The sequence below is a fragment of the Lolium rigidum genome, chromosome 2, assembly GCF_022539505.1.
Source record: "Lolium rigidum isolate FL_2022 chromosome 2, APGP_CSIRO_Lrig_0.1, whole genome shotgun sequence".
NCBI lineage: Eukaryota > Viridiplantae > Streptophyta > Magnoliopsida > Poales > Poaceae > Lolium > Lolium rigidum.
In genome coordinates, this window is record NC_061509.1 from 62,090,620 (window position 1) to 62,104,328 (window position 13,709).

A 13,709-nucleotide genomic window follows, 5' to 3' on the forward strand; every position below is an offset into this window, starting at 1 on the left:
AGAGAATTATTAATGAAAGTTGATTAATTGGGGCTGGGAACCCCATTGCCAGCTCTTATTGCAAAATTATAGGATAAGTGGATGAAGCCACTAGTCCATTAGTGGAGGCTGCCTAACAAGACTGAAAGATAAAACACCACATACTTCCTCATGAGCTATAAAACATTGACACAAATAAGAAGTAATAAGTTTTGAATTGTTTAAAGGTAGCACATGAAGTATTTACTTGGAATGGCGAGAAAATACCATGCGGTAGGTAGATATGGTGGACACAAATGGCATAGGTTTGGGTTCAGGTTTGGATGCACGAGAAGTATTCCCTCTCAGTACAGGTCTTTGGCTAGCAAGGTTAAATAGCAAGCATAGGAGTTGAGGGAAACAAACAAATATACATGTGATAGAAAACAATCATGCATCTTACTTGTAAGCACAAACAGTTTTAACTTTAGAATACTAATGCTAAGGACTGATAAGAAAGATAATAATATCTTCTACATGTATTTCCTCTATTCTTCTTAAACTCAAAGTGTTGTTGCTATTGACCATTGCTAAGTTTGCCAAAACCAAATAGATTTACTTAATGCTCCCAAAGTGGTACCAATACTAAAATCAAGATCAATCATATAGTAGAAATTGCAAACTAAAATAAGGTTTGCAATATGTAAATGATAAGACTTCTCATTAATATTCCATAACGATAACTCACACCAAGGGATACATAGACAAACTAAAGGAGAGATACTTCCACATTGCAACCCATCTCATACGATAACTTCCCTACTCATGATATGACACTACTTGATAGTAAAAAGTAAAAAGGTAGTGATGATGTGATACCACGGCACTCCCCCAAGCTTGGAACAAACCAAGGGGATGCCAATACCGATGATGAATCAATCCTTTGGCGATGGTGGTGATGAATTCCCGTCTCCAGACTTCCAAGATAGAGGCTCTCCATCAACAAATGACATCTTGGTCTCGGGAATCCTGAAACTAGCAGCACGGCTTATGTGTTTAAACCTGTTTTCATACTCACAATTCTGGTTATGGATGTCATAGAGTTGAGCCTGGAGTTTGTTGGTGGTGTCGTGAAGTGAGAGGATGTCGCCCCATAGCTTTGCAGTTTCCTTCTCGTGTTCAGCAATGAGTTCAGACACAATCTTGTGAAAGATATCCACTTCACGCTCGGCCATCTTCTTGTAATTGAAGACCTCTTGTTCTAGCTTCTCCATCCTGTCTTCCAAGCTTCCTTCTCCTTTGGGACCCCGAACATCTTTGATCTGCAGTTTTCCCTCGACGAGCATCAACTCCTTTGGGTGCATCCTCGGCTCCTCCATGTACAAGTTGCCAACATCTTTGCAGGAGCTGTCCTTCGGAGTTCCCGATGAAGACATGATGGCTCTAGATCTAAAACAAATCCTGGCAGAAACAGCTTGAAACAAAACACGTCGAGAGAACGATATACGGACCTCCAGGGGTCCGGGGGATTTTATAGTAAAAGTTTTCAGAACAAACGGAAAGTACCAGATCGAACTAGAGTCGGAAAGGGGCGACGAGGCGGTGCCACCATAGGTCGGCGCGGGCCCGAGCCGAGGCCGCGCCGGCCTGTGGTGTCACGCCCTCGTGCGTCCTTTCCACTCCGTTTCGATCTCGTAATTTTTCTTATTTTCCAAAAACAGCAAAAATAATGTTCGGAAAGTAAATCGCGAACTTTTCATTACCAGTTCTGTTACCTATTCAAAGTCGAGTTCTGGCGGACTGTCAATTTTTCCTTTGATGAAAGCCTCCGGTGTTTCCACTCGAATAATATCAACATCAACATTATAAGAATCACCTGAGATATAATGCTTGAGTCTTTGTCCATTCACCACTTGTGTAGCATTGCCTTGGAGAGAGCTAATTTTAATTGCTCCCGAACGATACACCTCCTCAACAACATATGGTCCTTCCCATTTCGAGAGTAATTTCCCCGCAAAGAATGCGAGACGAGACCGATACAATATGACTTTATCCCCAATATTAAACTCTCTTTTGATGATCCTTCTATCATGCCATTTTTTAACTTTTTCTTTAAAGAGTTTAGCATTTTCATAAGCTTCACTTCTCCATTCATCTAGAGAACTTAATTGTAGCAACCTCTTATCACCGGCAAGTTTAGGATCTTTATTTAATTCTCTAACAGCTCGATAAGCTTTGTGTTCTAGTTCTAAGGGTAAATGACAAGCTTTTCCGTAAACCATTTTATAAGGTGATATTCCCATGGGGTTTTTATAAGCAGTTCTATAAGCCCACAGTGCTTCTTTCAATTTACTAGCCCAATTCTTTCTAGATTTATTAATGGTCTTCTGCAAGATAGATTTAATTTCTCTATTTGATAGTTCTACTTGACCACTACTTTGAGGGTGATAAGCGGAAGCAATTCTATGATTAATACCATACTTAGCAAGAGTTTTTCTAAAACCTCCATGAATAAAATGAGAACCTCCATCAGTCATAATATATCTAGGTACTCCAAATCTAGGAAAAATAATATCTAAAAGCATCTTTAAAGAGGTCTCACCATCAGCACTTTTTGTAGGTATGGCTTCCACCCATTTAGTAACATAATCAACGAGCAACAAGTATATGAGTGTTACCTTTTGAAGAGGGAAAAGGTCCCATGAAGTCAAATCCCCAACAATCAAACGGTTCAATAACAAGAGTATAATTCATAGGCATTTCATTGCGTCCGGAGATATTACCAACCCTTTGACATTCATCACAAGATAAAATAAACTTCCTTGCATCTTTGAAGAGAGTTGGCCAATAAAAACCTGATTGTAGAACCTTTTGCGCGGTTCTATCTCCAGGCGTGATGTCCTCCATAAGCACCGCCATGACATTTACTCAATATCTCTTGTTGTTCATATTCAGGAACACACCTTCGCAGAATACCATCCACTCCTTCTTTATATAAGTGTGGGTCATCCCGGAAATAATGCCTCAAGTCATAAAAGAATTTCCTCCTCTCGCTGAGCTGAAAGGGTTGGAGGCAAGTACTTGGAAACAATAAAGTTAGCATAATCAGCATACCAAGGATCTGTCCCGCGAGCTCACCTTTATTACAGACCAATTGTTCATTTGGAAAACTATCATTAACGAGAACGGGATCATAAGCAATATTTTCCAATCTAGACAAATTATCGACAACAGGATTATCAGCACCTTTCCTATCTACAATATGTAAATCAAATTCTTGCAAAAGAAGTACCCATCTAATAAGCCTCGGCTTAGCATCTTTCTTTGTCATAAGGTATCTAATTGCAGCATGATCAGTATGAATCGTAACTTTTGAATCAACAATATAAGATCTAAATTTATCACAAGCAAAGACTACAGCTAACAATTCTTTTTCAGTAGTAGCATAATTTCTTTGAGCAGCATCAAGAGTTTTGCTAGCATAATGAATAACATTTAATTTTTTATCTACTCGTTGTCCAAGAACAGCGCCTACAGCAAAATCACTAGCATCACACATAATTTCAAAAGGTAAATTCCAATCAGGAGGTTCAACTATAGGAGCAGTTGTTAAGGCTTTCTTTAGAGTTTCAAAAGCTTCCTTACAATCATCATCAAAAACAAAAGGTACATCTTTTTGAAGAAGATTAGTAAGAGGTTTTGAAATCTTGGAGAAATCTTTAATAAATCTCCTATAAAACCCGAGCATGACCAAGAACACTACGAATACCTTTAACATCCCTTGGATAGGGCATCTTCTCAATGGCTTCAACTTTAGCTCTATCAACTTCAATACCTCTCTCGGAAATTTTATGTCCCAATACAATTCCTTCATTAACCATAAAGTGGCATTTCTCCCAATTAAGAACAAGGTTAGTTTCTTCACATCTCTGCAAAACTTTATCAAGGTTTCGCAAGCAACTATCAAAAGAATTCCCATAGACAGAAAAATCATCCATGAATACTTCCACAATACTCTCACAAAAGCCATGAAAAATAGCAGACATGCATCTTTGAAAAGTAGCAGGAGCATTACATAAACCAAAAGGCATACGCCTATAAGCATAAGTTCCATAGGGACAAGTAAAAGTGGTTTTCTCTTGATCTTTAGCTTTAACAGCAATTTGTGAAAACCCAGAATAACCATCAAGAAAGCAAAAATGAGTATTTTTAGATAACCTTTCTAACATTTGATCAATAAATGGTAAAGGGTAATGATCTTTCTTAGTAACTTTATTAACTTTTCGATAATCAATGCACATTCTATACCCTACAACTACTCTTTGAGGTATGAGCTCATCATTATCACTAGGCACAACGAGTCATTCCTCCTTTCTTAGGAACGCAATGCACAGGACTAACCCATCTACTATCGAGCAATAGGATATATAATACCAGCTTCAAGAAGTCGTAATACCTCATTTCTTACCACATCCTTCATCTTAGGAATTAGACGACGCTGAGGTTCAACAACGAAGCTTCGCATCATCTTCCATATTAATGGCATGTTGGCAAATAGAGGGAGAAATCCCCTTCAAGTCATCAAGAGTATAGCCAATAGCACCTCGGTGTTTCTTCAATATTTGCAATAATCTTTCTTCTTCAAACTCTGTAAGCTTAGAACTAATAATAACAGGATATATTTTCTTATCATCAATATGAGCATATTTAAGATTATCGAGCAAAGGCTTCAAATCAAAAACAGGATCTTCCTTTGGTGGCGGTGTTGTACCCAAGTCTTCCACTAGGTAAATCATGCTTGAGAATAGGTTGGCGAAGAAAAATCTCCTCAACCTCATCTCTTTCTTTCCTAAAAACTTCACTCTCTCTATTCTCCAAATGTTGTTGCAAAGGATTATTAGGAACAAGAACAATAGATGCGCACTGCTCCATTTTAAAATCATTACTAGGCAAATCAGCTTTATAAGGAGTTTTGGTAAATTTAGAGAAGTTAAACTCATAAGATTCACCAGCAAATTTAGTCAAAATTTTCTCTTTCTTGCAATCTATAATAGCTCCACAAGTATTTAGAAAAGGTCTACCAAAAATGATAGGACAATAATCACTAGCGACGAGAACCAAGTACCAAAAAGTCAGCAGGATATTTAATCTTACCACATAGAACTTCCACATCTCGAACAATACCAATTGGAGAAATAGTTTCTCTATTAGCCAGCTGAATAACCACATCAATATCTTCAAGTTCACAAGAATCAATTTCGTGCATAATCTCCGTGTAAAGCTCATAAGGTATAGCACTAACACTTGCACCAATATCACATAAACCATAATAGCAATGATCACCAATTCTAACTAGATAGCATAGGAACACTAGCTTGTTTGGGTTTATTAGGATGTGAAACAATATTAGAAGCATCTTCACAGAAAATAATATGACCATCCTCCACATTTTCAGTCACAAGATCTTTAACTATTGCAACAGCAGGTTCAACTTTTATTTGTTCTTCAGGTTCTATAGGTTTCTTTTCACTTTTATGAACCGCACTATTTATAACAGAGTACTCCCTCATTTTAGCAGGAAAAGGAGTTTTTTCAATATAAGCTTCAGGAATAACACGATCAGCAGTTTCAACTACAACACACTTATTAATAGATGAATCAATTTTATCTTTATACGATTCATGATACTTATCAAAATTCTTCTTAGGCAATTCATAATGAGAGGCAAAAGCTTTATAAAGGTTCGCAGCAACTTGAGAATCAAGACCATATGTAGCACTCATATTACGAAATGTATCAGAATCCATAAAAGCTTCAATGCATTTATAATCATAAATTATACCTGATTCTCTATCTTTGTCGTTCTCCCAACCTTCAGTATTTTCTTGGATCCGATCAAGAAGGTCCCTTTTAAAATCTTCTTTATTGCGCGTAAATGATCCAAAACAAGAAGTATCCAGCAAGGTCTTGTCTTGAAAAGAAAGTCTTGCATAGAAATTATCAATAATAACATTACCAGGAAGCTCATGAATGGGGCATTTGAGCATTAAAGACTTCAATCTCCCCAAGCTTGGGCAATACTCTCTCCATCATGAGGCCAGAAATTATATATGCGGTTCCGATCTTTGTGAATTTCACTTGGAGGATAAAATTTGGAATAAAATAAAGGCACAATGTCCTCCCAATCAAGAGAATCACCATTCTTCAAGCAATTTATACCAATGCGCCGCTTTACCGGACAGCGATATAGAGAATAGTTTCTTCCTAACTTCATTCATAGCAATACCGCACATTTGAATAACCCGCATAATTCATGCAAAAACAATAAATGATCACCGGGATGGACAGCTTCCATCCCCTTCATAGCGGTTATCCATAACATGTTCAATAATTTTCGTAGGTATTTTATATGGTATTACTTCCTCACCTGGCGCCTCATCCACTACCGTTGCAGTAGTAGTAGATTTCCCAAATAGAAATTGAAGAGAAGATCTCTCCATAATGACTTATGGCAGCGAGCAGAAATAAAATCAGCACAAACAAGTAAAGGTTTTCCTTACCAATTCCACTTACCAATAGCGCTTCACTCCCCGGCAACGGCGCCGGAAAATAGTCTTGATGACCCACAAGTATAGGGGTGTATCGTAGTATCTTCGATAAGTAAGAATGTCGATCCCAACGAGGAGCGAGAAGGTGTTGACAGGCGGTTTTGATGAAGGATTCACCTGTAAATGCTCACGGACAAGTATTCGGGGGTTTTGATGTAACAGATGAATAAAGTACGAGTAAGTAAAATGCGAGAGAAATAATTGCAGCGAGTGGCCCAATCCTTTTTAGCACAAAGGACAAGCCGGTTTGTTTACTTATAATGACCAAACGTTCTCGAGGACACACGGGATTTTAGTCTAGTGCTTTCGCTACATACGGTTGATTAATCTTCATTGTTTTGATAAGTGTTGTGTGGGTGAACCTATGCTAATGTACCGCCCTTCCTAGGACTAATACATACTTGTGATTATACCCCTTGCAAGCATCCGCAACTACAAGAAAGTAATTAAGATAAATCTAACCACAGCCTTAAACTCGAGATCCTGCGATCCCTCCCGCATCGATATACCAACGGGGTTTAGGTTTCTGTCACTCCGGCAACCCCGCAATTGGCAAACGAGTACAAGATGCATTCCCCTAGGCCCATAAATGGTGAAGTGTCGTGTAGTCGACGTTCACACGACACCACTAGAAGAATAACACCACAACTTAAATATCATAACATTGAATATTACTCAACCATAGTTCACTACTAACATTTAGACTTCACCCATGTCCTCAAGAACTAAACGAACTACTCACGAGACATCATATGGAACATGATCAGAGGTGATATGATGATGAATAACAATCTGAACATAGACCTTGGTTCAATGGTTTCACTCAATAGCATCAACAACAAGTAGAAATCGAGTATCGGGAGGGTTTCCCCTATCAAACAATCAAGATCAAACCCAAATTGCTACAGCGGTGACGATGTCCAGCGGTGGAGATGGCGGTGATGATGGTGGAGATGATGATGATGGTGATGGAGATGATGTCCAGCTTGATGGCGGTGACGAGGGCGTCGATTTCCCCCTCCGGGAGGGAATTTCCCCGGCGGATTCCTGCCCGCCGGAGAGCTCTTTTCTCTCGGTGTTCTCCGCCCCGCAGAGGCGGCTGTAACCCTTCGTGAGGATTCCTCTGTGGCTTAGGTCTTCGGGACGAAGGGTTTCGCGAAGAAAAGGAGGCGAAAGAGGCCGAGGGGGCTCCACACCACATGGTGGCGCGGCCAGGCCATGGGCCGCGCCACCCTATGGTGTGGGCCCACCTCGGGTCCAGCTGGCTCCCCCTTCGGCTTCCTCCGTCATCTGGAAAAATAGGATTTTTGGTAAAACTTCCTTCCACAGTTGATCTTCCGAAATATCGCATCCCGACGGTGCTTTTTCCAGCGAGAATCCCGACTCCGGTGCTCGATCTCCAAATAATCATGAAACATGCAAAATAGATGAAATAACATAAGTATTGTGTCCCAATATGAAATATATCAATGAATAACAGTAAATTATGATATAAAATAGTGATGCAAATTGGACGTATCAGCTGCGTCATGGAACTCATGGTTACAAAGCCGCCAAACGTAATACATTACATTTAAAGTTGGTGGCCATACCTTAATGAAATACCGCATCGGTATGGCTCTGATCCTAAATAACCTCACACTCGTCAGCTGTTTTTTTGGATCTCGGACCGCTTCGAAAAACATATTATACACAATTTGAGGAAGCACATGCCAATATAGATGATGTACTAGCTAATGAGAGAATACATTACCACAAAGTTCAGGGAGGAAGCAATAGAAGTCGATCTCCCTGCTCGAGCAATCCTGTCGTACTGGCTTTGCGCAACCTCATCGAACGCGATGGGCTTGTCCAAGATGTCTTCATCATACGTGTGGTTCTCTAACTCGATACGCGTGTTTTGATGAAACCAATGGAGATAGTTGTTGAAAGCGGCCGTGTCGTATGGGACAACCTCGACATGTCTGCCAAGCCGTACCGCCTCCAAACAGTGTTCAAACGCTGTCACGTGAATCCTATGATGGACATGCCAATTCGTGATCTTCCTCTGCCGCTGCCTATCAAGCCTGCAAGACACTGGAGCACAATGGATAAAGTAAGATTGTATCGCTTCAATCAACAAGTTTCCATCGCATGATTCAAGAAATTTACCTATGAAGCGTGTGGTCCGTGTCTTGCCACTGAGGTGGGCTCTCCTGATACAACCTAAACTGTCTCATCACTCTGTGCGGCTAGTGGTATTCAACAAGCCACATGCATATGAGTGGGCACCGCATACGCGAGAAAGTCGACTCCTCTGTGCACTTGGGGTTGAGGTCAGTCATCGCCGCGCCAATACGGTAAAAGCTACCATATGGCTCCCAATCCACCTGCAACATACAAATATTTCAAAATTTACAACACGCCAATGAAATTGATGAAATAGGATAGCAAAAGAGTGATGGCTTAAAATAGGTTACCTGCTCAGAGGTAAGAGCGTCCAACTCCTCAGTGTAGTGCCTGTACATGACAATTGGATCATCAGTCATCTCCGAGACATTGTCCCAAATGTATGCCCAAGTGGACTCCCGATCAAGGTTGTTCCGGTAATGAGTCCATGGCCTCTGGTTGAGTCTCTTCGGCCGCCCAACTGATAGGCGGTCCCAGCTCCATACGGAAAGTAGGAGCAAGCATCCACCAATACCGCCGCTCCCAATCCCTGCGACAATCTTCGTCCAACTGCGTACATAAGACATTTGGTTAGTCCACGGGTGGCAAGTGCCGCATACTACTAAAGAAGAATAGTAAAGATAGCAAACCATCACCTGTCGGTAGAGGTAGGCAAGTGCCGCGCTTCCCTAACTCCACTGGTGCTCCAACACCGTAAGCGCCTTCAGCCAACACCAATGGGCCAACTTCCCACCACTGTCAGCAAAGAGAGTCCTCGAAAGTATATACCACAAATACGCTCGGGTGTATGTCTTGATAGTGTCACGGTTGGCCCCTTCCGGGCATGTACCAAAGTTAGTCCTGATCCAAAGGAAAGATGCGCCGGTGGGAGCTCTATCCTTTTTATCTTCTGGCTCCGGAGGAGCCAAGCCAATAAGCCCCTCCATCAGCTGGCGCCACCCATCAGAAGCTGTGTTCATACACAGTGGCTCGCCCTGAATAGGAAGACAAAGGATCATGGAAACATCCTGAAGAGTAGGGGTCATCTCGCCGGCCCTCAAGTGGAAGGTGTGCGTCTCCGGCCTCCACCGGTCGACAAGGGCGGTGAGTGCTGCGGCGTTCATGTTCGGCGCCCCCGGCTTACAAGCGTGATGAAGGGGAGAAGACCGGTAGGCTGGATGAACTCCGTGTACCTCTCGTCATACGGCATGTCCTTGATGCTACCGTGGTAACGAATCTTTAAGGGCTCAAGAACCTGCGAGCACATTCATACACACAATATTATGCCATATCAAATGAAATAAAACAAGAGGTGTTAACAAAACAAAATATTAGTACCTTCCCCTTTTCTGTCTTATGAAAAGCCCGGTGATCCTTGTCATACTCATGATCTATGAGCCACACCATCCTACAAATACACACAATAAGAACTACTCATTGAGGCGTTCTCGGGCATCGCGTGGGCCGCCGCCCGGGGTTTTTGAGCGAGAACGAGATCTTCGGCCACCGCCACCGCCTCCGCCTCCGCCTCCGCCACTAGGTGGTGGCGAGGGAGACCTGCGAGGGGGCCTGTAAGATTTTTTGCTTCCACCCTCTGATTCCCGGCGATCCTCCCGTGGCTCGCTCCGGCTTCGGTGGCTACCTTCACCTTGGTGATAGTCTCCTCCGTCGTTCCGGCTACGGCGGGGCTCTGGCTCACGCTCTGCATTCCGGCTCCTCCTGGGCTCAGGATCACGGTCGTTGTTCCGGCTCCTTCTGGGCTCCGGCTCACGATCGTTGTTCTGGTTCCGACGTGGCTCCAGCGTACGCTCCCTGGTCCTTGGCAGCGGTATGTTGTCGCGGATGTTGATTCCACCGGTTCCATGGGGCCTGGTGTTTCCGACTGGACTGCGGCGGCGAGGAGGTGGGGGACGCGGGTACCCGTTGGGCGGAGGTGACGGGTTCCGGTACTTGTTCCTACTAGTGTACATTGCATCCTTTCCCTTCTTCGGATCTGACGGAGGCGTCTTTGATGGTACGGGGATCGGATTTGGGTGTTCCCTGGCTTTTCTTCTGCGCTCCGTGGATCCGGTGCGCGACTCATCGTCGGGATGTCGACTGGCGTGAGCGTCCTTCTGCGCGGTAGATACACAGTTATCCGGATTGGATTCCAACCTGCGCGAGGTATCCGCCTTGCTTTGCTGCTGCATTGCTGAAGCGACAAGTTTGCGGACGTAGTTGATATCGACCTCTTCGTCCTTCTTTTTCAGGAGTTCCGCAGCTTTTAGCATGTTATCCTTTGGAGTTTCCAGCGGCTGCTGCTCTGCAGGTGTGGCGAAGTTGATCCTGCGGGGCGGGATTGCTTCTCTAACGATCCGATCGGCCTCCGCCTGCGCATAGGTCATCTTTACCTCCCACTCTTTCCTCATGCTCTTGACGTGCTCGAGTGTGTTAGCGATTTCGCGATCCTGTCTTTCGAAGCGGTCCATCAAGTTTGCAGCTTCTGCCCTTTCATCCATTATTGCGGTTGCGGTATTGGCGAACTTCTTGGTTGTGGCCAGCATTTCCTTTCTCGTGGCCTCTAAAGCCTCCGGATCTGCGGCGTCTCCCGGGGTTATGGGTTTGTTGAGGACAGCAGATTTCGCCACTAAATCCATGCGAGCTTTCGCGACTATCTCTTCAGGGGACAGGACGTTTTCGTATGGACGCTCCCGATCTAACGGAGATCCTACATTGGACGGCCCTCGATCGGAGGCGGTGTTTTCATCTTCGGGTTCCTGCTGATCCAGCTGTGCCACGGTTGCGAGAACCTGCATGGGCTGGGCGGATTCGACGTCGGGTTGCTCACCGTATCCGTATTCTTTTACCTTCCGATCGAACTCTTCAGTGTCCATGGAATCCCCTGACATTGGGCTTAGGTTGCCGAGGATTGATTCCTCAGGGTTTCCGGCACCCTCTTGCTCCGGAGCGTCGCTTTCTCCGACCGCCTCCTGCTGATCCGGAGCGACAGCGTTTTCGGCGCCTCATCTCGCACGGGGCCAGCTCCGACTTCTTGAGGGGCGGCTCCGGCGGTATGGGCTATGAAGTGCACGAAGTGACACCTTTGCTTTTCTAACACCTGGGAGACCCAGGCGGATCTGCATTGGTCTTCCACCGTTATTTCCTGCTCAGGGGCGGATTGGGTGGGCTTTGATTTTTCCAGATCTAAGGCGGAATCTTCCTTGGGAAGTTTCTGCGTCTCAGATCGGATCTTTGCGACTGCGTCCCGCTCGGCGATGGTCGCGTCAGCGCTACTTACCAGTGGGTTTCCGTCGGAATCGACGGTTTCCCCGATGAAGATGTGGATGCCGCCTATTGGGATGATGGAGAGCTTGATGGGGTCGGTTTTAGCCGGAATCCAGCACTCGTCCGGAGGGACGATCGGAAAATTTCCGGCGTAAAGAACACGCCCCACCGCGATCGTGTCGTCGTAGCTTCCCATGGCGGAACCATCCCGGTTCCGGCCTCCAGACGCCGCAGGCCCCACGGTGGGCGCCAACTGTCGTTGCCTAATCGACGGTACCTCGGAGGAGGGATCCTCACGAGGGGGAGAAGAAGTGGGGGCCATAGGGCGGAGTGCACACGGGACGGTGGTACGTGATTTACCCAGCTTCGGAACACCTGCACGATGGCAAGGCCTACTGCTGCTTGTCTGGAATTATCTGGGCGCTTGCGCGTTGTTACAATGAGTTGTGGTTGTGCCTCTAGGGCTCCCAGGATCCGGCTTATATAGGCGCACGGATCTAGGGTTTACACGGGAGTCCTAGCCGGAATACAAGTTGCCTAACTACGGTACAATGTCTTGCCGTGTACGTCAAGGATCCGCCTTCCTCTAGAACTGCTGGATCCGGATACTTCATGGGTCGTCACAGATCCGGCCTCCTTCGTAGGGCGGTCGAGATCCGGCTTCCTGTTCCTGGGCTGGACTTCATCCTTCAGGATCTACAGCAACTGGGCCGCCCGATGGGCCACATGCCTCACCACCAACTATGGGCCACCCGGGCTTGCCGGATCTTGGCCATGTCGTTGATATACCCATAAAGTATACCCACAACAATACATGTTCTAAATTTTGGTTCCACTAACAAATATGAGCAACACATACATGAGAATATATCTAGCATTTCTATCACATATACATCACACATACATGAGAATTCATATCCAAATAAGCCATCACAAATACATGAGAATTCATATCCAAATATAGGGTTCATGAGAATTCATATCCAAATAAGCCATCACACATACATCACACATACACAAGTTATTTAAATAAAAAACAACCACATGTAGGGCTTCATATCTAGTGTTCCCTGTCTAAAGCAATTCCAAATCCACAAAAAATAAACAACAACATCAAGAATTTCACATCTAGGGTTCATGTGCAAATGTAACAAAATCAATGAAATTAGTGGATGAAACGAAGGGGATCGAGGGAGAATACCTTCAGGAATGGATGGGGAACAAAATGGCCGGACAGATCTGACGAATCCTTGGTGGATTTGGTGGGAGGAGGAGGAGAGGCGGCCGACGGCAGCACTGGCGGTTGAAGACGAGAGAAAGAAAGAAGAGAAGAAGGCCCGGGTCGGGCTCGGGCGCCACACATAAGTGGATGTGTGGCGCCTTTCGGGACGGCGCCACACATCCCTGCCATGTCGACTGGTCAACGGCGCATAGCGTCGACCGCGCCACGTCGGCATGGAGTGTGGCGCCGCTTGCATGGACGCCACACAGTGAGGTGTGGCGCCGATGGGAGGGCGCCACACAAAAATGTTAGTCCTGTGAAATAATTTGACTTTGGCAGAGAGTACTTGGAGCTCGCGTAGACTTTGGCAGTCCTATGCAGGTTGGTAGCATCTGCATACGGTCGGCCAGGTTAGCCCACTCACGCATGCATAGCCTACGTACGCAGGTACGTAACACATATATGCTCGGCAGCTTTTGATTTGCAAAAGTTAGTAGGTTCGTTAAACC